Below are 9,296 nucleotides of genomic sequence, written 5' to 3' on the forward strand. Positions count from 1 at the left end.
TTTTTTTTTTTTTTTAAAAGTGGTTGTTTGGCCTTTGTATTATTTGTTTTTAGGTTACCATCTTTTTCCTTGGTATTATTCCACCCTTGTTTCAGGGCCTCTTAGTTTTTAATGCTTTCAGTATTTTATTGTATTTAAATATATGGTTTCTGCTTGCAGTGACGTTGCTGGCTTTCCTTTTCTAAAGTACTGATACATAACCTTCCTCATGGCTGGGATCACCCAACTCTATCTTTTTATTGAGTTCAAGGTTTTGACGAAAGTTTTGGTAATGAGTATTGGCTTTTTCTGTTAAATAAGTTGTGTGCATGGACAGATTGTTCTTTTGTGTTCCCTTCCTTTATTAAGAGTTTTATATTTTTTGTTTTGTTATGGGACTTTGGAAGATATTTCCATATATGGTTTCTGCCTGCAGTGATGTTGCTGGCTTTACTTTTCTACGGTGCTGATTCTTGGACTTCTTCATGGCTGCGGCTGCCGCTATTACTTGGCTTATGTGTTGGTACTGAGCTTGATATGACCTTTTTGACCCTTTTATTATTTAGATGCATGTTTGGGGTTATCAATTTCTAGAATTATTATGAAGACAGACATGGATGAAGGTTTCTCAATGTTCTACTTTTTCTTTTCCTGCTTTTTTTTTTCTTTTGCACACTGTTGCTCTTGTTTGGTTTTTGCCCTTAATATGTTCTTGATTCTTGGGTCAGGCTGCTATTAGGAACTATTAGGAATTTAGCATTCCATAGATTGTCATCTCATATCTTTGTGGATGGAGCTTTCGAGCGACGGATTGGTGAGCTGATGAAAAGCAATAATAAAACACCACTTAAATGTTTGTCTCACATTGACCTGTTGTTTGCTTAAGACTTGAGATAAAGTATGGTTTGTATGGTTGTTTTCAGGTTTTGAAAGATTCTAGTATTCACTTGCTAGTGTGGAAAGATTGGACGTCACTTGCTAGCTGGGGTTGTAATATTACATGCAGATATTTTTCTCTTGTTTGTGGCTGGAATTCTATATGTATTTTGTGATTGTAGGTAGCCACAAATATTTTCTGGTTTTTGAAGATCTGTTGACTAACGCATATGGAAATTTTATTTCATTGTCTTGGATTGCAAACTTTAGGGCCTCTTGGGATTTTTTGCTTTCAATATCCTTTTATGGTTTTGTTTGATCAGGGTCTCTTGGATATTCAATTTTGGACTGCCTCAACTCCAAGGAGACTTGCTTTCCTGGTTCTTATTGTATCACTCAAAATTCTTTTGTTTTGGAGCTTTTAGGATCCTGTGTAGTTAATGTCACTGAGCATGATATGATTCTTTTTCTCTTCATTATTTTAGATGCTGATGTGTTATCAGTTTCCTAAATTAAGAGCAGGAAGGGCAAGGATGAAGGATCTTGCTGCCAGTTGGAATGGGGGTTATTTTTTCTTAATTGTTTTGCACTTCTTTTATTCTTTGTTTTGGAACATCTTATTTTTCTAGTTTTTCGTGCAGTATATTGCTTTTTGATTGCTTTCTGTGCTTACGCGTCTTTGATTCTTTGGTTTCCAGATGCTGCTGTTTGAAATTATTAGCAATATGCAGGGACAATGATCTTACATAGCTGTGTTATATCTTTGTGGATGGAGCTCGGGAAGGAGGGATTCGGTAAGTAGATGAGAAAGTGAGAATGCCATTTTAATTGTTTCTGTTTTACATGTACCCAAAATTTACTTGAATTGCTCAAGAGAAGTAAAGGCTTGTGTGGTAGTTTTATAGGTTTGGAAAGTTTCCGGTGATCGCTTGGTAGTTTGAAAGATTGTGAATATCCTTGCTACTTGGGACAGTGATTTTATGCCGACATTTATCTTGCGTTTATTATTGGTAGGTATATGTGTGTATTTGTGATTGTAGGTTGCAGAAGATGCTTTTCTGGTTTTTCAAGTTCTGCCACTGGTTTATATGTCATTTGTGCTTTCATTTCTTGGATTTTTTGAGGTCTTCTTTTATCTGGTTTATATAAATGTCTGAAACATGTTAGCTTGAGAGGATTTCAAATTGAAAGCATTTCATTTAACTGAACAAGATGCCGTAGAATTAGCAGGCATTTATGCAATATTTTGGATGTTGACTTTATATGCTAATTTTTTTTGGTTGTGAGTTTGAGTTCTTATTGTGGGATTTATATTCTGTTGGGATCTGTTTGTGTTAGTAGGTTGGACAGGTCCATTAGAGTTTACAAGTTCTGTCAGTTGAGATTTTGCTTTTCTTGTTTTTCCTAGTGTCTGATTCGGATTTTTGCATCGTTTGGAAGTTGATATTTATTTAAAGTCTAGGCAGCAGAAGTGAAGCATGTTGTTAGAAATTGTATGTATATAGTTTTTTTTTTTTTTAGTTTAGAGCATGTTCCTGATAATTTGTTGGCACAAGGTAAATGTGTGGAAGTTGTGGCCCATTAAGGACTTCAAATTGGTTGAGCTTTTATCATTGAGATCTTTGCATGGTACGGTTTGTGTGATTGTTGTACAGGTTTTGAAAGGTTCTTGTGGTCATTTGCTATGTCAAAAAGATTGAGGACTTATTTTGCCAGCTGGGGTCATAATCTTATGTGCAGAAATTTTTCTCTTGTTTGTGTTCATAGATTGTAGGTAGCCACAGAAATTTTCTGGTTGTTGAGGTTCTGTTGACTAATGCTAATGGAAATTGTGTTTCATTGTCTTGGATTATGAACTTTAGGGCTTCTTGGATTTTTTGCTTGTAATATCCTTTTGTGGTTTTGTTTGTTCAGGTTCTCTTGGATATTCAATTCTGGATTGGCTCAACTCCAAGGAGACTTGCTTTCCTGGTTCTTATTGTATCACTTAAAATTCTTTGGTTTTGGAGTTTTTAGGATCATGTGTACCTGAGCATGATATGATTTTTTGTCAATTCATGATATGATGTATTATCAGCTTCCAAAATTAAAAGCGGGAAGGGCAAGGATGAAGGATCTTGCTGCCAGTTGGAATGGGGTTGCAGTTCTTTTATTCTTTGTTTTGGAACATCTATTTTTCTAGTTTTTTGTTCAGTATATTGCTTTTTGATTGGTTTCTGTGCTTACATGTTCTTTATTCTTGGGTCTTCAGGTGCTGCTGTTAGAAATTATTAGCAAAACGAAGGGAGAATGAGATCTTATGTAGCTTTGTTATTTCTTTGGCGATGGAGCTTGGGAAGAGGGATTAGGTAAGTAGATGAGATGGTGAGAATGCTATTTTTATTGTCTGTCATACATTTACCAAAAATTTGCTTAAATAGTTAAAGAGAAGTACAGGTTTGTGTGGTCGTTTTATAGGTTTGGAAAGATTCCAATGATCACTTGCTAGTTTCGAAAGATTGTGAATGTCGTTGACTCGTTGCTAATTGGGTCAGTGATTTTATGCGGACATTTATCTTGCGTTTATTATATGTATGTATCTGTGATTGTAGGTTGCAGAAGATACTTTTCTGGTTTTTCAAGTTCTGCCACTGGTTTATACGTCATTTCTGCTTTCATTTCTTGCATTTTTGAGGTCTTCCTTTAACTGGTTTATATAAATGTCTGAAACGTGTTAGTTAGAGAGGTTTTCAAATAGAATGGATTTCATTTGACTGAAAAAGATGACATAGGATTAGCAGGCATTTATGTGATATTTTGGATGTTGACTTTATATGCTAATTTTGTTTTTTGTTGTGAGTTTGAGTTCTTTTTGCGGGATTTATATTCTGTTGGGATCTGTTTGTGTTTGTAGGTTGGACAGATTCATTAGAGTTTACAAGTTCTGTCAGTTGAGATTTTGCCTTTCTCGTGGTTCTTAGTGTCTGATTCGGATTTTTGCATTGTTTGGAAGTTGATATTTATTTAAAGTCTAGGCAGCAGAAATGTAGCATGTTGTTAGAAATTGTATTTATATAGTTTTTTTTAATGTTGGAGCATGTTTGTGCTAATTTAGTTGGCACATGGTAAATGTGTGGAAGATGTGGCCCATTAAGGACTTCAAATTGGTTGTGCTTTTGTTTGATCTTCATCTTATTTTTTAAAAGCTTGTCCTTAATATCTGTTTGTGTGATGTTGGCTTTCATGTGCAGTGGTTTGTTGGCTGGCCATCCTGATGGAGAAAATTGATAAGTCTTCGTTTCTTGCTATTGTATTGTTTTGAGCTGTTGCAGGATCTTTCGCTTTCAGTTTTCTATTTTTTTTAAAAAAATGTTGTTTGGCCTTTGTGTTATTTGTTTATAGGTCACCATCTTTTTCATTGTTTTATGGTTTATCTTGATTCTTTGTTTTCATAGGCTGTTGTTAACAACTTCAGTTGTGGAGATTCTACCTTAAGCACATAAGTTTACATATGTTTTTTTTTAAAAAATTTTTCCATCCTTGTTTCAGGCCTATTAGTTTTTGATGCTTTTAGTATCTTTTATGGTTTTGCTTGATGAGGCTCTCTTGGATTTTCAATTTTGGAATACCTTTTAAGCTCTCAAGGAGATTTGCTTCCTGGTTCTTATTGTATTTCTTTATAGTCTTTTGTTTTCAAGCTTTTAGGATCTTGTGGAGTTATGTTGCTGAGTGTGATATTAGTGTATTGACCCTATTTTTATTATAGATTCTACCTTCTGCGCCTAACACTGAATTTATAAGATGGTTACATATGTTCTTTTTAAAATATTTTTCCACCTTTGTTTCTGGGCCTCTTAGGTTTTAATGCTGTCCGTATCTTTTATGGCTTTGTTTGATCAGGTCTCTTGGATTTCCAGTTTTGTGATAATTCTCAAGGAGATTGCTTCCAGGTTCTTTATTGTATTTAAATATATGGTTTCTGCTTGCAGTGATGTTGCTGGCTTTCCTTTTCTAAAGTGCTGATCCCTAAACTTCCTCATGGCCATCATCGCCGAACTCAATCTTTTTATTGAGATCTTATTAAATCCATCTGTTTTGATATTTATTCTTTTCAGGGTTTTCACAAAAGTTTTGGTACCATTCAATTTTGAACATAATGAGTTTTGGCTTTCTTTTCACTAAAATATGTTGTGTGGATGAACAGATGGTTCTTTTGTGTTCCCTTCCTCTATTACGAGTTCTGTTTTTCTTGTTTTGTTTTGCAACTGTGGAAGATATTTCAATATATGGTTTCTGCCTGCAGTGATGTTTCTGGCTTTCCTTTTCTAAAGTGCTGATCCTTGATCTTCTTCATGGCTGTGATCGCCACTATTACTAGGAATGCCTCTCCTTCCATGTTGTGAGTAGTGATCGCCGCTATAACGCTCTAAAATACTTGGTTTTGGTGTACTGTGTGTTGGTAGTGAGCTTGATATGACTTTTTGACCCTTTTATTGTTTAGCTGTGTGTTTGGGGTTATCAATTTCCAGAATTATTATGAAGAAGGACATGGATGAAGGTTTTTCATAGTTCTACGTTTTTCCTTTTTCCTTTTTTTTAAAATTCCCATGCACAGTGTTGTTCTTGGTTGTTTTTTGCCCTTAATATGTTCTTGATTCTTGGGTCAGGTTGCTATTTGGAACTATTAGCAATTTAGCTTTCTGCAGGAGAATGAGATTGTTACCTCTTATCTTTGTGGATGGAGGTTTAGAGGGAGGTGAGTTGATGAAAAGCGATAATAGAAGACCACTTTAAATATTTGTCTCGTTGACCTAGTGTTTGCTTAAGACTTGAGATAAAGTACGGTTTGTATGATTGTTGTCAGGTTTTGAAAGATTCTAGTGGTCACTTGCTAGCGTCGAAAGATTGTGGACATAATCTTATATGCAAACATTTTTCTCTTGTTTGTGCTTGGAATTCTATATGTATTTTGTGATTGTAGGTAGCCACAAATATTTTCTGGTTTTTGAAGTTCTGTTGACTAACGCATGTGGAAATTTTATTTCATTGTCTTGGATTGCAAACTTTAGGGCCTCTTGGGATTTTTTGCTTTCAATATCCTTTTATGGTTTTGTTTGATCAGGGTCTCTTGGATATTCAATTTTGGACTGCCTCAACTCCAAGGAGACTTGCTTTCCTGGTTCTTATTGTATCACTCAAAATTCTTTAGTTTTTGAGTTTTTAGGATCCTGTGTAGTTAATGTCACTGAGCATGATATGATTCGTTTTCTCTTCATTATTTTAGATGCTGATGTGTTATCAGTTTCCAAAATTAAGAGCAGGAAGGGCAAGGATAAAGGATCTTGCTGGCAGTTGGAATGGGGGTTATTTTTTCCAAGCTAGTTTTGTTGAGTTGTACTTTGGCTTGATGGAGTTCTAAGGTGGATCCCTATTGGTATTTATACTCTTTGAACCTGTTACTATTACTTTTAAGGCTTTCTATGATTTTGGATTTTGGACTAAGTGAATATAAGTCGGTTGTTAATGGGAATGTTGGATACTGTATTTGTAGGTCAATCTATTGGAAATGCAGTAGTAGTTTTTATGATTTTTTGACAATTTTGGTATTTGTCGGTAGGTTTTATGATTATTTGACAATTACGTTATTTGTAGGTCAATATTTTGGGAATTTGGAAGTAGGTTTTCTGGTTATTTGACAATTAAATAGTAGTAATAATATATGATATCTGATGTTTGAGGTGGTAGTTAAGATGTTGATTGAACAGATTTGAAGTTGTTAGATAAGGAAATTTCTATTTGTAACCTTCAAAGTTTGAAAAATGTTACTCTGCTATAGTTTGTCAAGTTTTGGCTGGTTTGCAGAGCTGCAAAATTAACAATTTTGGATCTTATTATCTTGTGCTGATTGATTTTGAAAAACATGTTGTTTGATGGAGTTGCGTGCAATTGTGGTGCTTATAACTTCTTCTAAGCTCTCTGTTCGTAAGTATTCTGGTGACACCCATCTCTTCTCTTTTTGTGTGTGATGCAGAAGTCGTGTAGTTTACACAATTTGGTTAGATTCTGAGGCCATTTACTGAGTTTCCTTTTAATTTTTGTGCTTGGATGTTGTTAAGCAGGGCACCGTGCAAGGTAGGAATCCGGAATGTGGTTAGAATATTGTTAGATTATGGTTCATTTTAACGGGTTTTCATTCAAGGTTATTTCTTTTTGTTTAAAACCTTTGGGACTTTTAATTGGTGGTGGTAACAGTATTTACTTATTTTTGAGATCCTAATGTAGGTGTGAAGCAGTTCGAAGAATCTTTGTACACAACACGGGACTTGATTATCGATTCATGTAAATGGGTGAGTGAGACATAAGCGGAATTAGAATAGAATAGATTCTTGATTTTTAAAATAGAACATGTGTTTGTATAAAAGAATATATAATTTTATTCTTATGAAATTTCAACTTGTATATTTATAAATTAGCTGCCCTAGCTCTTTTTGTGCTTACTCTTCTCCTTCTCGGGCTTCTTTTTATGCTCAAAACCCTTTTTCCCTTTTATTATTTCCTCCTCTTCTTTTTTTTAATCTTGAACTTTTAAATAATAACTCTAAATTAATAAACGGTTTTGTCACCTAAGCTTAATATTATGTATTTTTTTTTATTGGATCTGAGTCTGTTATGTTTTTGCAGGCTATCACAAGCCTGAGACTGAAATTAATTTTGGGCTTCCTTCCATTTCTCTTGGGCTTGGGTCGCGGTTGGAAACCGACGGATAGGTTGACCAAGTCAACTACGCGTCAATAGCTATTTTTCACGTGTTTTTGTAACGGCTCTTTTATAGCCGACTTAGGAGAGCTAATTCCATCTGTGTCTAATGAGTGAAAGATCTTGACCGTTTATACATCTCTCCACCGCTTAATCCTAACCGTCTATTTTGAGCCCCCTTACTATATAAGAACATCTCCTCAGCTCTCAGTCGCATCTCTGACGGAGTCGGTGAGAAACCGGCCTTGACGTTTAAGATTTGCGGGCAGCGTTTGTTTCTCTCCTTTTCTACCGGTTTATTCATTTAGGTTTCGGTTCGGAGCTATAGTTGAATTGGTTTTTTAGATCTTCTTATTAAATCTATCGTGATTGAAATCAGTTGAATCTCGGATTTTGTGTTTCGTGGGTAAATTGTTCTTGAATGGACGGTGATCCTGTGATTCTGTTGGTGTCGATCCGTTGTGATGATGATCGTACATTTAACTCTGTTTCCCATTTTTCTGATAAGATTTAACGAAATGGTGATACAAATCGGTTGAATTTCGGATTTTGTGTTTCGTAGGTAGATTGGTCTTGGAATGGATGGTGATCTTGTGATTCTGTGGACGTTGATCCGTTGTGATGAGGGTAGTACATCTAACTCTATTAAATCGATCTGTTTTGACATTTATTCTTCTCGGGTTTTGGTACCGATCAATTTTGAACGTAATGACTCCCTTTTTAGTTAATTATGTTGTGCGGATGGACCGATGGTTCTTTTGGGTTCCCTTCCTCTGTTACGAATTCCATATTTCTTGTTTGTTTTGGAGCTTTGGAAGATATTTCAATATACGCTTTCTGCCTGCAGTGTTGTTGCCGGCTTTCCTAATCCTTGAACTTCCTCACGGCCGTAATCGCCACTGTTTACACGTTGTGAATAATTTTTGTTTTTTGAGGTTAATTAGTAGTACGTCAGGAGATAAAAGATTATTAGTATTTTTATTTTTTTGGTGAATGCAGTTAGAAGAAGAGATGAGGAGATGGTATATGGCCATGGCCTGAAGAAGAAATGACAAGGATGAAAGATTCGGAAGAAATTAGAAAGGATGAAAGATTTGGAAGCTGTGGGTGGTAAGAGGTCTTGTAAGGGCTTATCCTTGCACTTTTATATCTCCACCTATCTTTATTTTTCACTGAGATTGTCTCAATTTAAAATTTGGTGTTGGTGAATTTGGATTGTTCGTCTAGGAGGTATTGGTTGGATCTCTTGGTTTTGAAGACTTCCATCGGTTTGGATCTCTGTCTCAACCTTTAAGGAGATTTGCTTCCTGTTCTTATATCTCAAAAATACTTGATTTTGGAGGATCTTGTATTGGTATTGAGCGTGATATGACCTTTGACCCTCTTTTTTTTTATTATTCAGATGCTGTTTGGGGTTAATTAAAAGGACAGGGATAAAGGATCTTGCAGCAGTTAAATTTTTGTTGGACCTCCATCTTGCTTGATAATGGGTTTTATGTGCAGTGGTTCTTGGCTGGCCATTCTATAGTGGGCAAAATTTTTAAGTCTTCATTTTCTTCTCTTGTTTTTTTTTACAATCTTTGCAGGATCTTCACTACCAACCTTTCTCTGTTTATCAATTTCTCTTCTTTTTTGGCTTGACACATGGTTTTTGTAGGTTGTTGTTGACAACAGAAATCTTAGAATTCTACCATCAGCGCATAAGA

At 35.3% G+C, this 9,296-nt stretch overlaps 1 long non-coding RNA gene across 50 annotated transcripts in view; it reads left to right on the forward strand.

Annotated features, from left to right (window-relative positions):
* LOC110427842 (uncharacterized) overlaps positions 1-9,296 on the forward strand; it is a 19,409-nt gene that overhangs the window by 6,692 nt on the left and 3,421 nt on the right. For 8 of the 50 annotated variants that reach the window (XR_002446342.2, XR_002446341.2, XR_016351589.1 and 5 more), the window contains 9 exons: positions 160-268; positions 416-1,649; positions 1,753-1,865; positions 2,770-2,992; positions 3,107-3,203; positions 3,313-4,784; positions 5,138-7,033; positions 7,117-7,181; positions 7,516-9,290. This is a non-coding gene — a long non-coding RNA (uncharacterized LOC110427842). Of the gene's footprint in view, positions 1-159; positions 269-415; positions 1,650-1,752; positions 1,866-2,769; positions 2,993-3,106; positions 3,220-3,291; positions 7,034-7,116; positions 7,182-7,515; positions 9,291-9,296 lie in introns of those variants that run through there. The other 42 variants (XR_016351604.1, XR_016351606.1, XR_002446382.2 and 39 more) reach the window with 42 other exon arrangements.

Source organism: Theobroma umbraticum, unplaced genomic scaffold, assembly GCF_002168275.2.
Source record: "Theobroma umbraticum cultivar Fairchild unplaced genomic scaffold, ASM216827v3 scaffold_30.0, whole genome shotgun sequence".
NCBI lineage: Eukaryota > Viridiplantae > Streptophyta > Magnoliopsida > Malvales > Malvaceae > Theobroma > Theobroma umbraticum.